Genomic DNA, 20898 nt, shown 5'->3' with positions numbered 1-20898 from the left:
GCAAGGATGGTTGTTAAGTGAGATATCCCCCCAAATTTTATAAACTTTTTTTTAACTGTGGTTGTTAGGCAAAGCAACTGTGGTTGTTAGGCAAATCATCTGGGCATTAAGCAAATATGGCTTTCCCCAATGACTTTGCTTGCCAAAAGCTGGGCTGGGAACCAGTGGTGGGATTCAAAAAATTTTACCACCAGTTCTTTGGGTGTGGCTTGGTGGGCGTGGCTTGGGTTGGTGGGCGTGGCTTGGTGGGCCTGACAGGGAAGGATACTGCAAAATTCCCATTCCCTCCCCACCCCTCACTAACCTAATTTCCAGTTTCATTCTCCTGTGCAGGGCAGCAAAAGAAGACCCAGCCAATCAGCTGGGACTCGGGAGGCGGAGAATAGATGCGGGCGGGGCCAGTCAAAGGTGGCATTTGCCGGTTCTCCAAACTACTCAAAATTTCCGCTACTGATTCTCCAGAACTGGTCAGAACCTGCTGCATACCACCTCTGCTGGGAAGGCCCTAAATAGAGACCACATCGTCCCAGACTACTGGAGATGCTGCGCTGGATGTAAGCCTGAGGACTGAGGTTGCAAGTCACACACCGTATTTAAGTGTGGTTATAAGTCAAGGAGGTTGTAAGTAGTACAACGCAAACAGATGAAAAATGGTAAAGTTCTGCCCACATGAACAAATTCTTTCTGGAGAGGCTGCCTGGGACAGGAGGTCCAAACTCAAGAGCTGATATCACCTCTTGAGTCACTGTTTACTCAAACTACCTCCATACCCCACATGGGTCAAGGATAGAGAGCATTTCACAATAACGATGAAGGATACAGTAGATGCAAACCTAGCACAGGGAGTCCTCGACTTAGAAGAGTTCCTTTGGTGACCATTCAAAGTTACAACTTCATTGGAAAAAATGACTGCTCTTTCAAACCCCTTTCCCCCATTTTTTTCAAACTTACAACCACGGCAGCATCCCCGTGTTCACATGATCAAAATCTGGAAGCTTGGCAACTGACTCGTATTTATGATGGTTGCAGTGTCCCGGGGGTCATGTGATCACCTTTTGTAACTTTCTGACAAGCAAAGTCAATGGGGAAGCCAGAGACACTTAATAACTGTTAGTACCTTTGTCAACTCATAAAATATTTCGATGGTCTTATTAGAGTTGCCAACCAAAAGAGAGGGGGGGCCTCGAGACTCATGATTTAATTGGAGTAACTGCCGGAATCCTGACAACCTTAACTGTAGTGATTCACTTAACAGCTGTGGCAAGAGAGGTCGTAAAATGGAGCAAAATTCAGTTAACAAATGTTTCACTTAGCAACATAATTTTGGGGCTCAATTGGGAGGGTCATAAGTCAAGGACAACCTGTATTCCAATTAACACACCACACTTGACTATTTTTTCCTTTCCAACTCACCTCTTACATATTCACCATCCAGGCTGTAACTTTCAGCTTCCACTGACCCAGTGAAACATCTCCTATCTCTCACCTCCTTTCTCTCTTTTCCCGGCTGTATTTTCTCTTGCTCCTTCATCCAGAAACACCTATTTACCCCTAACTGTTAAAGGAAATGTACATTTAACCTTGTGCTGGAAGACTAATTCGCTGTCCCCATTCTGCCTTAACTAGCCTGACAACATTCCTGGAGCTGGAGCATTACATCACTATTCAAAGACAAAAGAAACAAAAGTCAACCCTGAAAGTCAAAGAAATGGAAAATGCACTTTTTAAAAAAAATAACCTGGTGCCTTTGAGATGCATTGAAACACCAATTTTTGAAGCTGCTCTAAACACAAAGAATGGTGGTCAGGCTGTTGGGAAGACTGGTACTATCTCCATCTTGTTTAGTCCACGATAAAAGCCCAAACCTCCAGTGTTTTCTTACTACGAGGAATATGGGTATGATTTCAACTTCAAGTGACTTTAATACTGAATCTAGCAACTGCACTTTTAGAAAGTAGTGTTTTGAAAAGAAAATAGTCACGCTCGCTTCACCAGTCAGGAGAATGGATGCAAAAAGGGAGCAAATGAGGACATGAACTCATTTAACAGAGTTTAGAAGCTAAGTGGCATTCAGCAATCGGTTCTGGGACAGCTGACCAAACCGTCTGGTGAGTGGATGGGGTTTTTATGTGATTTTAGGTTCCTTGTGAAATGTACAGGTAAGACCTTAACTTACAACTGTTCACTGAGTGACCGTTTATAAAGTCACAACAGCCCTGAAAAAGTGACTTATGGCTGTTCTTCACATTTACGACCATTGTAGCATGGCCATGGTCATGTGATCAAAATTCAGGTGCTTGGCAACTGGCACATTTTTATAACTTTTGCGGTGTCCCAAGGTCATGTGAGCACTAAATGAACTGCTGTAAGTCAAGGACTACTTGTATACCGCTTCATAGGTGCTTTACAGGCCTCTCTAAGCGGTTTATAGAGGTCAGCATATTAACCCCAACAATCTAGGTCCTCATTTTACTGACGAATGGAAGCCAGCCTTGAGGATCAAACTCTAAGCTGTGGGCTGAATTGGCCTGCAAATACTGCATTCTAAACACTCTCCACCAGGGCTCCAGTGTTCAAAGCATTCTGCCTAGACCGGTGTAAGCTTGTCTGTATAAAATAATTAGGCCTTGGGCAATTTTTTTGGCCCCTTTCCAAGAGAAACAACTATTATCGTATTATAAATGACAAGTCCCCACCCATTATTAGTCTTGCCTATGATCTTTTCAATTGTGAAACAGCTGTTGGATTGACCAATCTGTTTGTGTCAATTACTCGCTATAAAGACGGCTGACGTGGGAAGTGCTCTGTGCTAACTTTGCAATATATGCAGGTAATTATGTTTCTTGATGCCAAAAGATAAAACACAAAATGCAAATTGAAAAAAACCAAGATCAAAGGATAACAAAAACTACAAACAAGACAGGAACAAAAAATTAACAACCCTGTTTATAAAACAAATAAAAAAGGTGTATGTAACAAATATACAAAACTAAATGTCCAGTCTGGCTGAATGTTGATAAATAAAATTAAAGCAAGTCTAATAGAGTCACCCTCTTGCTCAACGGGTCTACAAATAAAGGTAGTCCTCGGCTTACAACAGTTCATTTAGTGACCGTTCTAAGTTACAACATTGGAAAAGTAACCATTTTTCCCTTACGACCATTGGAGCATCCACATGGTCACATGATCAAAATTCAGATGCTTGGTAACTGGTTCAGTTGCAGAGTCTCTGGGTGATGTGATCCCTTTTTTGCGACCTACTGACAAGCAAAGTCAATGGGGACATCAGATTCATTTAACAACCATGTTACTAACTTAACAAACACAGCAATTCACTTAGCAACTGTGGCAAGAAAAGTCATAAAGTGGGGCAAAAATCTTTCAGCAGTTGTTAAGCTAAACAGAAATTTTGGGCTCAATTGTGGTAAATTTTCCCATCTATACTTACAACATTAGCATTTTAAATTGCAATCTCTTAACAAATATCCCAAATATAAAATTCTAATGCCTAATAATCAAATCGACCCAATCTCTGTTCAATGTAAAAAGCTGTTAAGTGGTAATCCAAAAAGTTAAAACTAATCTTCAAAACCCTCTGTTAACTCTTGAATTTAACAGCCTCCAATCTCTGATAAACGTCTTTTTAACTGCAAGAAAAAAAAGGAGTGGGGGAAAACAAGGCCTTCTTGAAATGCCTAGATAATCACCCCGGTAGCCCAAAGTTGTCAGAGCATAAGAAGGTTATTGGAGAGCATGATGGATGACTCTTGGAGGTGGATGTGTCTCATTGGAGAAGTCATATCCAGGGGGTGGGGGGAAGACCAGGGTCAAGGGGGAAATGTATGATGCGATTTAGTATTGGCTGTACCCAGCCACATGCCAACATGGCAACCTCTAATAAAGCAATTTTCTTTTCTCTGAGATGCGGCTAGAGACTTTTGATTTGAATGAGGGTGGATTTGTTGGAGCCCTGACAGCCAGCCAATACTGACAATAAACTTGTCCAAACCACTGTCTCTTAAACATGCAGGCAATTTTAATGTTTATATGCAACAGGTGGCAAGCAACATACTGCAACCCTTAGGAATCTCAAAGCGACAAGCATGCATAACACGAAACTCCCAATTTTCACATGCTACATACTTTTTATAGCTATATCAGGAACACACACTTTCTACCTAAGGAAAGGCTCTTCGAAAACCTTTTTTGTTAGACATGTCAATCAGGTACTGCAAAGCCTCTGTGGTTACAGATCGGCTTCTGGAAAATCCACAGACATAATTGGGTTACTCAACATGTTAAAAGAGCATTCCTTATTCTGAGCACGATCATTCTCGTGATTTTTATAGTCTTTATTCACATGGGAAGTCAATGAAATCCAGCAATGAAACATGGAATGATATTTGAATGCATGGTCTACTGTATGTATTTCTTTATTTGCACTAAGATTTTTATATTCAGCAACAGGCAAATCAGAAGAGAAGAAATAAATAAAGTTATGAAATATGACTTCTGACCTTTTCTTCAACGAATTACAATCTTATAATCCTTCCTCCTTCTTAAATGTTATACAAGTAGTCCCTTCAGCTCCTCACTTAATCCACCTCCTTTTTTTAATCTTCAAAGCCATAAATGATTTTATCATTTAATTTTCTTCAGCAAAGGGTCTACCTTTGGTTTCCAAGCCTTTCAGGGCATAGGCTACCAACACCCGTTCACTATCCTTCATGCAAGCAGAAACTTACGCAGAAAATAACTGCACAGAAAATGCAATAAATTTTTAAAAACTGAAAACAAGGAAATCATGGCTATATGTTTCTACTTTCAAAGAGGTAGCTGCTATTATGGAGCAATCCCCACTTGTTCCATCACTCCCTTTATCAAGGGGAACAATATCTGTTAGTTCTTTCCAAAAAGAGTTTGGGAATATAACGTTGGTTCTAGTGGTTTGGTGTTCCGATTTGTTTAAAATCTCTGCCGCAGATGGGTTATTGAATCAACTTTTTCCACTGTGCAATCATTAAAATATTTTCCTTTAAAAAAAATACTGGAAAAACATGTTGGTAATTTACCAACACTTGCAGCTGTCTTAGTTCAGAAAGTGAAATCAAATACCTTAATGATAAACAACAGCAAAACTATAGCCATTTCCAGCTTCTCCCCTTTAATTCTATGACTCAATAGCAAACACAGAATTGGCATTATACAATTCGAAGCAGGGAACTGCTGTAAGTCGAGGACTACCTGAGTTTAGATTGACTAGTCATTTTTCAGTCATTTTTTATAGAGGAAAATATTTTAATGATTGCACAGTGAAAAAAAATTGATTCAATAACCTGCCAGAAATTTTAGTGCCCTTTTAATGACCATTCGAAATGACAACAGACTAAAAAAATTATGATCATTTTTCACACTTACGACTGCTGCAGCATCCCCCACGGTCATGTGATTTACATTTGGATGCCTGACAACTGGTTCAAATTTATGACCGAGTCATGTGACCATTTTTGCAGCCTCGTGACAAGCAAAGTCAATGGGGAAGCCAGATTCACTTAACAACCATGTTACTAAATTAACCAAGGCAGTAATTCACTTAACAAATGTGGTGAGAAAATTCGTGCAATAGGACAAAACTCACTCCACACATTTCTCACTTAGCAATATAAATTATGGGCTCAATTGTGTCATAAGTCGAGGGCTAGCTATATTACATAAAACAGGATGCTCATCAGAATTTTGTTTCCCCCAAAATAAGACCCAGTCTTATATTGTTTTGCCACCAAAAAAAGGCGCCAGGCCTTATTTTTGGGGGGGAAGTCATCCACTGACTCACCTCACTTGTGCACATCGCCCCACCGGCCTTTTCGCTGCCAGAGGCCTTCAGGGACTTCAGGAAATGGGCCATCAAGGCAGGCATCAGGGTGTGTGTGAGGCCTGGCTGCAACTGTCCAAAAGTAGGGTAGCTCCACCACCCCCATCCCCAACCTAGCTTAATTTTTACCCTTGCACTTCATCCCGCCCCATGCATCCATGAGTGGGTGGGGTCTTAATTAGGGCTTATTTTGGGATAGGACTTACATTGGGTGCACATGTAAAAATCAACTTAGGGCTTATTTCTGGGATGGGTTTTTTTTTTCCGGGGAAACACGGTAGAATACAGATTAAATTAACATAATACACGCACTCAAGTCTCAGATGCAAGTTCACGCTTAGTTCAACCTTCAGAATAATTTCCATCTATGGAGTGCTGGGCAGAGCTACAGCACGAAGTTTTCCCCCATTGTGTGTTTTCAACTCTTTTCTGGTAAACATCTATATTCCCACGATGCCACATCATTCCATGTTCCGTATTAACATCTGCTGCTCATAATAATAATAGGTATTACAAGCCTAAACTTGGGACCTTGCCTGAGATGGCAAACATCAACAGCTGCCCAAAGCGACATGAGCCTCCAGATGAGTTACAGCTATTAGGCACAATGTGGTTATTTTGAGCTTCTGACATCCAATGTTTTTCACCCTGGACCTGTTGCGGTCAAAAGAAGGAGAAGCCCAGAATGCAGTCCTCAACTTAAGACTGTAATGGAACCTCATAAATCACAGTGTTTGTAGAATAGATTGGTCACATCATTAACCCAATCTTAGGATTTTTGCTGCAATCATTAAGCCCAACTTGGCAGGTGTAAAGTGGCCACTATGGCCATTAAGGGAACTTATGGATTGTTACAGGTGCAGTCTTGCCAAAAACTGAAAGTAAGTGCTCATTTTCATTAAAACTATTGTAAACACAATTGTGTGACACCCATAACAGGTATAAATGCAGCCAGATTAATGTGCACCTGAAATTTGGTCATTGAGGGGTGCAGGCTGTCATAACTTTGAATCTGAGTCGTAAGTAACTCCAAGATAGGTTTGCTGTAACTCTGAATGGTTGATAATCAGCCAGTAAGTCAAGAACTGCTCGAACACCTGAGGATGAAGTGGTACTATCATTTCAATTCTGCTTAACACTTATGGGAAAGCCTAATAAAGGCTTGCTACTTTAAAAAAAAGAAGTAGTTGTCAAAATATATAATGCAGTGGCCCAATTGCTTTAAGATTCACAGGTAGTTATTCTCACAAAAACTCAAATAAGCAGCAAAGGAAATTTTTTCAGGGACATCACTTCATGTCTATGTTGACTAGGTCTCCATGATCAAAGCAATCCAGCTGTCCAAAGATCCGCAGCACATGAAGTCTTCAACTTTCAACCGTTCGTTTAGCAACCTAAGTTACAATAGCACCGAAGTGACTTTTGTTGCATCATCTCCATGGTTGACCAAAATTCAGAGGCTTGGCAACTGGCATGTACTTATGACAGTTGCAGTCCCGGGGGTCATCTCATCTGATCTTCTTTTGTAATTTTCTGTCAAGCAAAAAGTACTGTGATGACCTGGGGCATGGCACAAAAGCAACACAGTAAAATAAGGAATAAGAGTCCCTTTATTTCCAACTTTGCCCCCAATGTCCGGGTTACCTTTGGCTGGAGAAAAACTCTCCCAGGAACAGCCTTTAACTGTAGAAAATTCAGTCCAAAACAAGGTACATACAAACTAACGAAAAATCCAAACAAACCAAGCTGAAGTAATTAGCTTGACAGGGCAGGAGCAGGTTATTTCAGACTTAAAAGCACGGCAAAACTCACACAGTTGGGAAGATGCCAGGAACACTGATAAGCCATGACAAGAGAAATTCATGTTTGCTCCCAACAGCTTGCTGCACACGCAGCTTCCTTTTTTATACACTGTGTTCCCAGCTGCAGCTAATGAAGGCAATCAGGGCCCTTTCCTCCCCTGTAAGCCATGCAACTCACATTGTTCTCTTCTCTATTCCTCCCTGCATGCCCTAGGATGAAGAGGCCTGGGTCTTACTCTGAATTCTCTCTTCCTTGCTCTAACTCTCCCCTGCTCTGCCAGCCGGACTTTGCCCTTCCCCAGTTTCTTCCACAGCCAATGGAGCCACACTCCCACTCCCTGTCAGCTGTTCGGCTTCCTCCTCAGATTCAGATCATAAGTGATAAGTCGAGGACTACCTATATTCTGAAAATGGCTACTATAGTGGGTAGGCAAAATGCTACCAGCAGCCTTATAGCCATTGTCAAGCTGCCTACTCAGGGACTTCCACAAAGAAGAGGGAGTCAAGCTATTCTCCAAAGCACCTGAGGGCAGGACAAGATGCAATGGGTGGAAACTAATCAAGGAGAGAAGCAACTTAGAACTAAGGAGAAATTTCCTGACCGTTGTAACAATTAATCAGTGGAACAACTTGCTTCCAGAAGTTGTGAATTCTCCAACACTGGAAGGCTTTTTTTAAAAAAATATGTTGGTTAACCATTTGTCTAAAGTAGTGTAGGGTTTCCTGTCTAAGCAGGGGCTTGGACTAGAAGACCTCCAAGGTCCCTTCCAACTCTGTTATTCTATTCTATTCTATTCTATTCTATTCTATTCTATTCTATTCTATTCTATTCTACTTCCATAGGAAGTAGATCATCTTAACAGCACAAATGACTTTCCTCCATTTAACTAAGCTTAGCCTGCCCCTCCTAAGTTCTTCTTAGGCTTCACTGATAACATATTAAATTCAGGACAGTCTAAAGAGAGGTTTATCCAGTGTCAAGATGAGTTAGAGCAGCCAGGCACCATATTCTGGGGTGGTTCGCTGGGCCCACTGGGGTGATAATGAGTGTTCTGTAGGTGACTGAAAAAGTAATTGCAAAGAAGGATCCAAACAATGCAAGTTGATGAGGACAGCTGGCATGCAAAAGAATCACTACTAGATAAGCTGAAAGGGGGTCATGGGACACGGCAATTGTCATAAATGTGAGTCAGGTGTCAAGCATCCCAATGTAAATCATGTGACTATGTGGATGCTGTAACGTAAGTGTGAAAAATGGTCATCACTTTTTTCAGTGCCGTTGTAACTTTGAACGGTCACTAAATGACCTGTTGTAAGTTGAGGACTACCTGTATTAGGATGAAAAGACTATTCCAATCAGACAAGCTCAAGAATTAGGACTGTTACTTGCCTGTTACTAACAGTTGGAGGAGTTCCAATCCTCCACCCCATCGGACTGTAAACTATTTGCAGCTCAACTTCCACATCTTGTATATCAGAGGCCTGTTCAATAACACTGGAATGACCTTTATATATATTTATATCCTTCCACCATGATCATCTTTTACTCTTAAATACCGCCATGCATTTTCTTTGAGAGAAGAACCCGACCCAGAATCATTTAGAAGGTTACAAATTGATGGGAGATCATTCTGGTCAGCAGCCAAGGTCTGTTCTGGTTTTTTTTTCCTTCTCTCCTTTTTTCTTTGAAGAGTCAACTCTATAATTACAACAAATAAATACTCCCCGAAGACAATAATGTTGAATGTTTGCTGCATAAAGCTATTAGCGTTAAGTGCCATCTTTAAAACAAAAAAGCATTCGCCCGCCACTGTACATGTAAGCTGCTCTCTTTGGTTCCCGTTCTTGGCTTACGGTTTAGAAGAAAAGAAACCCCTTTTGTTCCTCTCCTTTGGAAAGAGACTCATGTCACTGTTTGTTTTATTTTCAAACTGTCTGTTATAATTTACAGCCAAGACCTTGAATCTGAGAAGTGCAGTATGCTAAAAAAAAGAAGAATTTTCTGATTTTATTCTCCATCCTCATTTACAGGTAGTTGTCAAATTATGACCACAACAGAGCTACAAAATATCTGCTGTTAAGCTTTGCTCGACCTTCCTCGCCAGAGTTGTTAAGTGAATGGCTAAACTTGTTAAATTAGTAGCATGTTGGTTAAGTGAATCTGGCTTCCCCATTTGACTTTGCTCGTTGAAAGGTCGCCACGCGATCCCCGGATACTATAACAGTCATAAATACGAGTCAGTTGCCAAACATCTGGATTTTGATCCCATGGTGTTATAACCATTGTAAGTGTAAAAAGTGGTCACTTTTTTGAGTGATGTTGTAGCTTCAAACGATCACTAAACGAACTGTTGTACGTCGTGAACTACCTGTATTATATTTCTCATGATCGTAGGTAATGGTGAAGGGTTCGTGAACAGCCCCAAGTAGCTCATCCTTTTCCTGCAGATACAACATGCTCCTTAGTTTTAATTTCACAGGTCAACGTTTCTTGCAGTTCAATCGGCTTGGTTTTAGGACATAACCCAAATTGAGCTGGTGCAGGCGTCCCTTTCCAAATTAGCCTCTAGTCCTTCCAAAAAGAAGCACAATAGTATGATGGGTCAATTTTCTACCCCAAGTTTAAGGCAGGAGCACCAAGGTTTTGGTAGAAAACAGAAGAGTATGCTAACAGAAATGTAGGAGAATGATTTATGCAGAATTTATCCTTGTATATCTGCTCTTTCTAAAGGATTTCAAAGTACCCAACCTGCACTCCTTCTTCCTCCTCCTCCTCCTCCTCCTCTGAACCAGCATTATGACACAGCTTGGGCCCCAAGTCAGTGACTAGTCCAAAGACACCCAGTGAGTTTCTATGGTTGAACATGGCCTAAAAATAACTACATTATCTATTTTTAGTTACTACAAGTAGTCCCTGACTTATGACCATAATCAAACCTGGAATTGCAACTGTAAGGCCTGCTGGTTGTTAAGCAGGTCACCATGCTATGACCAGATCTGACATAATCTTTCTTACAACAATCGTAAAGCAAATACCATGATTGTAAAAGCAAATCCATTTTCTGCGATGGGCAGTTTTTGTCGGAAAATGGAAGTAAATGATTGTTTCCGGCAAAAGAAAATTGTGGTCATGTCACTGCAGGCTGATGCAAATGTCCATAAATGCAGGCTAGTTGCTAAATGTCAAACATCACGCCAATTAAAAACCAGGATCGACAAACACCAGTTGGCAGTGAAACGCTACAATCCCAAACACCACAATCCTTAATCTCTATCCACACCGACACCAAACAGCACCACTTCAATTGGAGCAACACAAGAATCATCGGCCACACTACCACCCGCTACTCTTGTGAGTTCATTGAAGCCTGGCACTGCACAACCAATTCCATCAACAAACACACTGACCTACAACCAGCCTACAAACCCCTCAGAATCCAAATCAACCACTCAGCCAATCAGAGACAGCATCAACCCTCAACCAACCCACGCAAGCCCACCCACCAGTTCTCCTCCCAAGGACCCTGATCTGATATAACCTCCCTATCACAGGACCCTTCACAAGACTCTCACTGATAACTCACACCTGACCTATCACAAGAGCCTCACTTAACACCCATAAAAGCCCTTATAAACAGAAGAACACTGACATCTCCTAAATTTTGCTGAAGTTATTAGCTAGCCTGGTAACAAAACTTCCAGAAACCAACCCACAAGCTCGGAGAACAAACCTTCACCTTCATAGTTGGCTAAGTGGTTGCCCAAAATGCAACACTTATGATGATGGGAGAATGGTCAGGACTTTAAATAGCCCTGAGAGGTTGATTGTCATTTCGATAGGTCTTTAAGCAACCGGCCGTAAATGGAAGACTTACCAGTATATCTCACCACCTCTTAAGTATGGACAAAATGACAACATTTTAAGATGAAACTGTTCTGATACCTTCATCCCACCAGCAAGCAGTTACTGAAAAGCATGCGCAAGAAAAATGGCAATTTTCTGATACTATGATCTAAGGCAGAGGTGTCAACCTTGTGGCAACAAGTTGTTATAACGTGATGTATCACAACTTTTTTCCCCTTCCCTAAACTGGGGGTAGGCATGGCCAGCGCATGACTCCTCCGGCCCACGGGCCACTAGTTTGACATTCCTGATCTAAGGATATCGTGCAAACATTTACAGTCAGGGCTGTATAAACAGAAGTGACAAACTACATTTCCTGTAAGACACTGCCTTTTCAGCAAATGTGAGGCAAGCCTAACTATTAAAAGAGTGTAATTCTAACATATGTCCTACAGTATTTGTTTTTCTGGAACACCAAGATCAAAAAAGCACATAATTGCTGTTGCTTTTGCCTGTCTGGCAGATCGCTAACATTTTTGCAAAGCCAGACAGAAGCACCCTGTCGGAAAATGAATTCCTTAATTTTTTGAGTCATTCAGCACATGGCCAAGGAAACTTCGATATAACTCCATTTGAGCACAGAGCTGGTTGCCCAGAAAGATTGGTGTAAAATCTTAATGAACTTAAAAACTAAATGGCTCAGCATCTTTATTGGCTAACTTCATTTACTGTATTAGCATTCTCTTCTTAAAACTTCACGTCAGCCTGTTTCATACTCCAGCAGGAGGCTAGCGTTACAAAGAGCCACGGATGGGTCAAATCCCAAACTTGAAGGCAATGGTGGGAGGCCCTCATCCAGAAAACATCTCTGCCATAATGAAAGGAGATTGATGGTTTTGTTCCCAGCAAAAACCTCTTAGGCTATTCCAGGATCTCGGTTCTTTTCTCGACAAGTTTTAGGCCCTGCATGGCTTATTTATGCAGTTTGGGAGAAGCAAAAATAATTGACACTATCTTGGGCAACTGCTGCCTGCTCAGCATATATCCAAGTAAGGTCTATTAGCTAAGGACATCCAAGGTTCAGGGCCTCTTTTGCTCTGCTTTGCTCTAACTGGAAAGCCATGATTAGCTTTGTCTTGAATGCCTCCTTAAATTCTCTGCCCTGCATAAATACGATGGCAGTTTCTATTCTGCTCTGCCAGCAGACTAATTCACATAGAACACTTTTTTTCCCCTGATACTAGGATGGCTGAAAGACAACGAGGGGAGTTTAAAGTGACTAAATCATGCTCGGGGATCAAATCTAAGTGTAACTACCAGAGGGTTGTGTTTCTGAGACAGTGGTGTTTTTTAAAGGTTCTGCAAGGAAAATCCTCCATTTTTGTGCAACTATTTATACGGTACATGGTTTCCATTAAGCTTTAGTTTAGAGTATTTGCTTATGAATCTATCTTTATATATAAAGTCCTTAATGGAAACAAAATGGCCCCAACCCTCCTTGTTTAATTTAAACCACATATGGGGCAGGGACTAAAATGTTACTCCTAGGTTTAAGGGTATATTGTGTCAGGTTGCAAAATTAATTTGAACAAGGAATCAATACATGCAACTTACTACATCAGGGGTGTCAAACTGGCCCACGGGGTGCTTAGATCTAGCCCGCAGGCAGACTTGGAAACAGCAAAGAACAGCCCATAACCCCCATAGGCCTCTGCCAGCCTGCTGCCCTCCCGAGTTCCGTTTTCGCTGGCAGAGGGTTAGCAGGAGGCTGTCATAACCGAAAATGGAGCTCGGGAGCCCATTTTAGTTGGCAGAGCTCTCAGGCCACCACAGGTGCCCTGACATGTATGACATTGAGCTAGCCATGCCCACCCTGGTACCGAGGTCAAACACAACCCTGATGCGGCCTTCAATGAAACCGAGTGCAACACCCTTGCTCTACTTCAAACGAAGAATGCGTCTAAAGGATTCTCCAGTGCAGTTACTTCTCAACGTATTACCACAATTGAGCCTCTAATTTCCATTGCTAAGCGAGACAGGCGTGAAGTGACTTTGGCTCCCTTCACCCTTCCTTGCTCCAGATGTTAGGGGAATCCATGCCGTTCAGTTAGTAGCACAGTTGTTGAGTGAATCTGGCTTCCCTGTTGACTTTGCTTGTCACAAAAGGTGACCACATGACCTCGGGGTTGCAACCGTCATACACACCAGTTCCCAAGCATTCAAATTTTGATCATGGGATCACAGCAATGCTGCAATGCTCTTAGGTCACTTTTTTCAGTGCTTTGTAAGATTGAACAGTCACTAAATGCAATACACCCCCATTCAAATCATAAGTAGCCGCATCTCTTAGAGTTAAAAAAAATTGATTAATTAGGAGTAACCATGTCGGCGTTGCCTGGGTACAGCCAACACTAAGACACATTATTCATTTCACCCTTGACTCTGGTCTTCCCCCACCCCCTGGATGTATATTCTCCACTGGGACACATCCATAGCCACGAGTCATCAATCATGCTCTCCAGTGATAATCTTATGCACCAACAGCTTCGGCTGCCTAGCAATTATCTGAAGCATTTAAGGAATGCACTACTCTCCCCACTCCCTTTCTGCTGGCATCTAAAAAGACCAAAGAAGTATTTTTTAGTTGACAGAATGGTTGTAAATTGATTAATTGCATTTAGAAATTCAGCACACTGTTCGGAAGACAATGCCATCAAATAAGACCAGCAACATCTCCCCAATGAAGATTCCTGCCAGGTTACCTACCCCAGTCCTCTGCTTTCTCTTCATCATATAAAGGAATAAAGTATAGGAAGTCCTCAGTTTATGACTAGTTATAGTTACAATGGACTCACTAAAAACTACTCATGACCTGATTCTGAAATTATAACAGCTGCAATCACATTATTGCATTTTGGGCACATGGCAATCAGCTCATCTTCACCCATTGCACAGTCACTTATCTGAAATGGTATTGGTTCTCCTGCTTGAGCAGGGGACTGGACTACAAGACCTCTAAGGTCCCTCATTCTATTCTAAGTTTGAATTTGTCAAGGTTGAACAATTCTGACATAAATTTGCATTATTCTTTGCAAAGTAGACAAGAGACTGATGCAAAAAAAAAAAAATATTACCTTTTCCTTTCTGTCTATTACCCCCTAGTGGTTTTTGTATTTGGAAAGCCAGCAGTTTAACATTTCAGTCATGGACATTTTATCGTTTTAAGGTGTGTGCTAAGCAAATGCATTTCTTTGCTATGTTTATACTGTAACTAGCAAAATAAAATTTGATATTTCCTACATATAATTGGATCGTGCTTGCTTTCTCCAATAATATTTACTACATAATATACTCAGTCCTACAACTAAAACTCGTGACAATATTTGTGGGGATTATCAACAAAAATGATAGTAAAGCAAGTTGTATTCAATACTGTCCTCCAAGAATATGATGTTCTAGAAAAATGAAGCTATATTCAAGTATCAATCAATAAACGCTTAAGAAAATATGAATGCCCCATATATCTCACCCATTTATGATAATGCATTATATTAGATGAAGTTCTTACATTTATGAGAGACCTCTCAAGTCACACAAGGCCATTACTTTTTGTAGTTTATGACTAAAGTATCAAAGAACCAATTATTTTCTCAATGCATGACAGCCTTGTGAGGTAGACCAGATGAGAACTGTGGCCAGATAAGCTAATTACTACTTTACTGGAAGATTACATTAACAGAATCTTTAGAGTCTGAAAAATACAATTACCCCCCACCCCACCCCAAACAGAACTTAACAGTCCACGACCATAAACAGGGGGTCCCTTCTGTTTGCTTGTCCACCCATATACCTGCTGCAGGCTCAGCTACCTTTTATCAGACTGTCCCTTTGGAGAAAAAAAGCTAAACAACTTTATATTTGTAAGATTGACAATCTAAATGGTAGGTTTTGAAATATTTGTTTCTTTGCTTTGACAGTTTTAAAATGTGTGGCTTTCAACTCCCAGAATTCTCCAGGCTGCGTGTCCAAGTTGAGAAACAATAGTCTTGCGGTCAGGTTTTATGGAGTCTTTGATGTCCTCAGAGCTTGGTTGCATGCCTGCTGCAGATGATTCATTACCAAACTAGGGTAAATCATCAGTGCTTTCAAGAGTGGGGTTTGCTCCCTATTTACATACAGTAGCCTGCCCTGCCAGAGTTGATGGGAGTGTGCTTTTCTTGATGGCATAGAACAGAACAGAATCCTTTATTAGCCAAGTGTGATTGGACACACAAGGAATTTGTCTTGGTGCAAATGCTCTCAGTGTACATAAAAGAAAAGATACATTCGTCAAGAATCATCAGGTACAACACTTAATAATAGTCACAGGGTGCAATAAGCAAAAGAACTATATTAGGAAACAGTATAAATCGTAAGGATACAAGTGACAAAGTTACAGTCATACAGTCACCAGTGGGAGGGGATAGGTGATAAGGAGTGATGAGAAGATTAACAGTAATAGTAGTGCAGACTTTGTAAATAGTTGGACAGTGTTGGGGGAATTATTCTTGATGGCATCTAGATCGTTTTCTGGCAGATTGTTTGCCTTGTATTAATTCCAGCTTATCTGACTTGGTTGCTGGCGATCTATTTGGATATTTTGGTTTCCATAACCTTAACTTCCTTAGCATTTAAATGTGGTTTATCTCTATCTATTGATGGATGATTTGTCTGAATGTCAAGCTCCTATGAATTCCCTGGCACCTGGCTTGGTCCAGGAGCTCATAATTTTCCAGTTGAAACTATGGTGAAGTCTAGATTGAAGAGTTTTCCTCCTCTTTTCTGACTGCTAGTTGACGTTCATAGATATGCTGTTAGTCTTCTGCCTGTTTGTCCTACATAATGGCTCTTACAGTCCTTACCCTGATCAGATTCTAGCCTACATTGCTGAAATTGGTCCATATTTCTGTAGAAGTGACAATGAAAACAAATTTCTTTAAAGACTGATTGCTGCATCATTTCAGACAGATCACTTGCCCAAAGGATTCACACGCAATGATTAAAATCAAAATTATTTGCTCTGCTATGAGATGTTTCTAGGAAACATGCATTCTTGTTAAACATAGATTTCATTCCCAGAACATTAATCTTCCATATAAATTTGATTTTTTTTTCAGATTTCCATTCAAAAATGCTTTTTAAAGAGCAGATACTTTCTACAACTTCTCAAATTTATCCAAATCAGAGGATATTTTTGCCCTGAAGGAAAGCACCCACAGTTTTAATACAATTTTGCTTGTCTTGAATATTTGTTTAATGAGCAGGAAGTATAATTACTTAAAACCAACCACCTATTTTAAAAATCAGTTATGTCAGTGGTTTTTTTTTTATTATAAAATGGATAATTCTGTAAAGATAGCATAGTAGGATGACGTGCGGCATCCATGTGAATCTTTATTCTATATCTGGAATAATTTTCCTAACCTTCCAATATGCACATTATTTCTCAACTTAAAATGCATTACTCAAAATGAAGAAAACACTATTTCCACGCCAGAAGAAATTACCATTATTAAAAATTGGGCTACCATCACTTCTCATTTTTGTAAAAACTGTTTCCCTTTTAAGCATCACAGATATTATTTTACTGTCCCCTTAGACAAACCTCTTAATTCATACAAATAGGCAGCATAGAGATGTGGCAACAATTCAGATAGTATGCAGAACTTTTGCTAAACAAGAACTTCACTGTTCTTCCCTCACCTGAACTTTTCATTCAGGCACCTAAATTTCAGAAATTCATCAAAAGCTATCTCATAAGGGCCCAGTTTAAAAGTTAATTTGCACCCCATTTCTTTTGATTTTATATGTTAATATTAGGTTAGAGTTCTGTAAGTTAATATCTTTAATATACCATCCAAGAATACTACGGAGCTGAACAACCTTAGTAGCCTTATATAATAAAAAAAAATTGAGATAGTACATTTGAGACTACAAGAGCTTCCTTACATTAGGCAAAACCTCAGCAATTTATCATAGCAAACCTGTTCCTGCAGACACTTAAGACAAATTAACACTGCAAAGCTTTCTATGGTTTAAGATTATCTACAGTATAAAGATACATAACCTTTGACAGCAGTTTAAATGCTGGCTATCAGCCCATTCCCAAAGAGGTCATTCTCAATTTGAATTAATAAGCATCTCACCAAAGATGAATGTTAAGCCCAGAGACTGATGTTCAGGGATGCATCACTTAAAATAAAGTGGTTTGGGAACTTAAACTGGAATGCAAATTATTAACCGCAGCATATACTGTATGGTCATCCAACTCATTCATCAATAGGATATGGTACTGCAAAAACTAATTACAAAGAAGGTTTTATGATTAGGTCAATATTTTGTAATTTAAACTGTACCTTCTAACAAATTCCAATACGTCTTCTACCTGGAAACTTGATTATACTTATATCATTCAGATTTCAAAAACAAAATTGCATGGCACCAAATTTCAAAATCAGAGGGCTCCCATCTGCTAAAAGACCCAAACAGAATGTGGGGAATAACCTTTTCCCATTGTTTACTCCCCAAATTAAATTACCCAAGAATCCTGCTTAACATTTAAGGATTCCCTAATGATTATTGCTAGTGCCCTAAACTAACTGATTTACAAAGTGACGATTTATGGCTATCACTTATTCCTCACTTGGAGGGGAGTTTAATATTTCCTTCTAGTATTTTTTTTAACACTCTACACAAACAAGAAACTTAACCAAGAAATCCTGGCCTGTGCTTCTTTAAATATTCTCCTTTGCAAGAATATTTAAAAGCTTGTTTTATTATTGCATTCTTGAATGAGCAGAATTAAAGTTGTACCAATCAATATTAGGCAAGCTGGATTGTGAAAAGTAAACTTACAGGGGTGCATTAACTTTTAAGAAAACAATTCAAGTTCTTTACCCCTAAAATATAACACCAACAATGTCCACACAAAGTCCAGAATATTTAAGAAGCAGTCTCTTAGAAGAAAATTTACCTCGATGTTTCCTTTGTATCTAAAGCCATGGCCAAGTACCCCAGACTGAAGACGAGGCTCCCTCTGCAGTGTCAAAGTAGGACTACGAAGCAAATGAAGGGAAAACACTAACGCCTTACATTTTAGTTGCCCATGGTGGTTTATGAAACTTAACTCAGTAAATAAGCTATTCTGACATACTTCCATACCACATGATCACCAAGTTGTTGTGATGCCAACACTGAACCCCCCCCCACAAATGTTCAACGCTTTTGTCTAAATATGCAATTACAAACTCCAGCGGCAGTCCACAGATCCAATTTCAACAATACTCAAGTATATGCTACCAAAACAATGTATCTGATTGCACAAGACCAGCATCTCCCACCTAAAGGACTCACACACATTTAAAGCTCCTATCAGAAACCCCAAAACACCCAAAAGCATTCCACCAAGAATGACACTGAATTTTGTTTAGTGCTGAACTGTTCTTAGAATTCCTCCAACTATAACTAGGTTGATAAGCTGTCCCATGTAAAAATATTGGGGAGGGGAAGCGTATAATGTTGACACCATCTCATTATTAAAGATGCAGTGTTTCAAAAACAGCTTGAGGCTAAAATTAGTATTTCTCACCTGTTAAGTCAATAAGCTGTATTTTGTTTTAATGGGACCATGGAAACAGGACACTACCTATACCAGACTCCTTGGGCAACTGCAAGCCTACCTGGTTATTTAAAAGCACCATCTGTTGTTTTCAGTTTCCCAGATAGCAAAAGCCAGGTTAACCTTTACAGTACAACAACCATGGAGAGAGAAGATCCTCATCTTTTCTCATGATCGCTCTTCAAAGAACATCAAGTTCTGGAAGAAGGAAATGAATTTGCAGGGCAGCCAGAAATGGGAACACAAAATTCCATTGTTTGGGGGGAAATAAAACAAGCTATTTACAAGAGGAACATTTTAAAAGAGCTGCAAAAGATGCCACAATGATTAACTTGAAGCAGATGAAACTGCTTATTTCAGTGAACTACAGACAGCCAGAAAAACAAAAGCTATTAACACGGTAAGCCAGTCAATACCATAGATTCTTTACTCCTCCTTGCCGTTAAGCTGAGAACAGGAGGTTCTTTTCCCCTCCACTTCCTGCCCTGAAGGGAGAACAGACTTCCTTTTATAATAACAATCCATACCAAAAAAAAAAAAAAGGCATTCATTTGAGAGTTGTGTAATTACACCTGCATTTCTACACACCTGGAGGGTTAGACTCCACAGACAGAAGAATTGTCTCAGACATACAAGGCAAACCACTAGGAAGAATGAATTCCCGAGGATCTGCTTTTAATTCCTTCTGGGGATCAGCTGAATTTTAAGGACAAGCAATCTTCATTTGGCCTTTGCTTCCAGATTCACAACTCAGGATACCTGTTCTATACACATTCCAGACACCTTTGCATATGCCCAGTTTTCCTTTAAAGTCTCCTCCATACCTGATTTCCACAAAGCCCTCCATGCATCGAGTCATAGCTACTTCAAAAACCCCATCCTCCAAGTAAACCCACAATGTCGTAGGAAAAGGGGTGCTATCACTCGTAGACAGAAGGCAACTTCTCAAAAGCTGAAGGCAAAGTTCAGAAGGAAGAATCCTCGCTGCTCTGTGAACTTGTTTTTCTTGTTTCGTTACCCAAACTAGGTATTCATCATCAGTGCTAGTCAAGCAAGCTCAGAGAGCACCACCCCATGTCAACCCTGAGCTACAAATGTTCTTTATTAGTAAAGTCCAGAATGCCTTTCCATTATAGCAGCACCACCAGATTTAAGGGTCTCTAAGGAACCTCATGTGATTCTCCCCCCCCCCCCAAATATTGTGCAACCTCAATTGAGAGCATAACTGGGGGTTGGGCTCAACTGCCTCTCTGAACCAGTTTTCCTTAGCATCATTCCATCCTCCTCCAGCAGCTGGAGGTTAGCAAAGGTCATCTTTCCAAGCCCAAAGTGGTCTGGGGGGGGGCAATCTTCAATCAACTTCCATCTCTTTTCTCCTAACTCCGGCATTGGGTGCAGCCCCCATAAAAGGAGACTCTCTTTAAGAGAGACCCTTATTCTGTTCTTTTCACCGAGCAGCACCTAAGCCGGTCAAGACAAAGAGGAGAACCCCAAATTCACTATATACCATCACCCCCTTGTTGGAATATAAATATATCTATAAATATATGTATATTTATATATATTATATATAATAAAAGGGATGCGCGTTGAACCGCCCCCAATCCGTCTCCAACAACATCGCAGGATCCATCTACTGTGCAATACGGCTGAGTGGGGTGGGTTTTTTGGGGGGGTTGGGCTTATCCCTATTTTGGGGGGACCCACATTTAGTAAAAGCTGC

The 20898-nt window shown here is 40.4% G+C and overlaps 1 protein-coding gene across 2 annotated transcripts in view; it reads right to left on the bottom strand.

The window, feature by feature from the left end:
* Positions 1 to 20898, bottom strand: part of KHDRBS3 (KH RNA binding domain containing, signal transduction associated 3) — a 117742-nt gene that overhangs the window by 96126 nt on the left and 718 nt on the right. The gene's annotated exons all lie outside the window — the stretch shown is intronic.

The sequence above is a fragment of the Pseudonaja textilis genome, chromosome 3, assembly GCF_049901715.1.
Source record: "Pseudonaja textilis isolate UNSWEBS1 chromosome 3, rPseTex1.2, whole genome shotgun sequence".
In the NCBI taxonomy this organism is placed as follows: Eukaryota; Metazoa; Chordata; class Lepidosauria; order Squamata; family Elapidae; genus Pseudonaja; species Pseudonaja textilis.
This window is presented reverse-complemented; position numbering and strand designations above follow the sequence as displayed.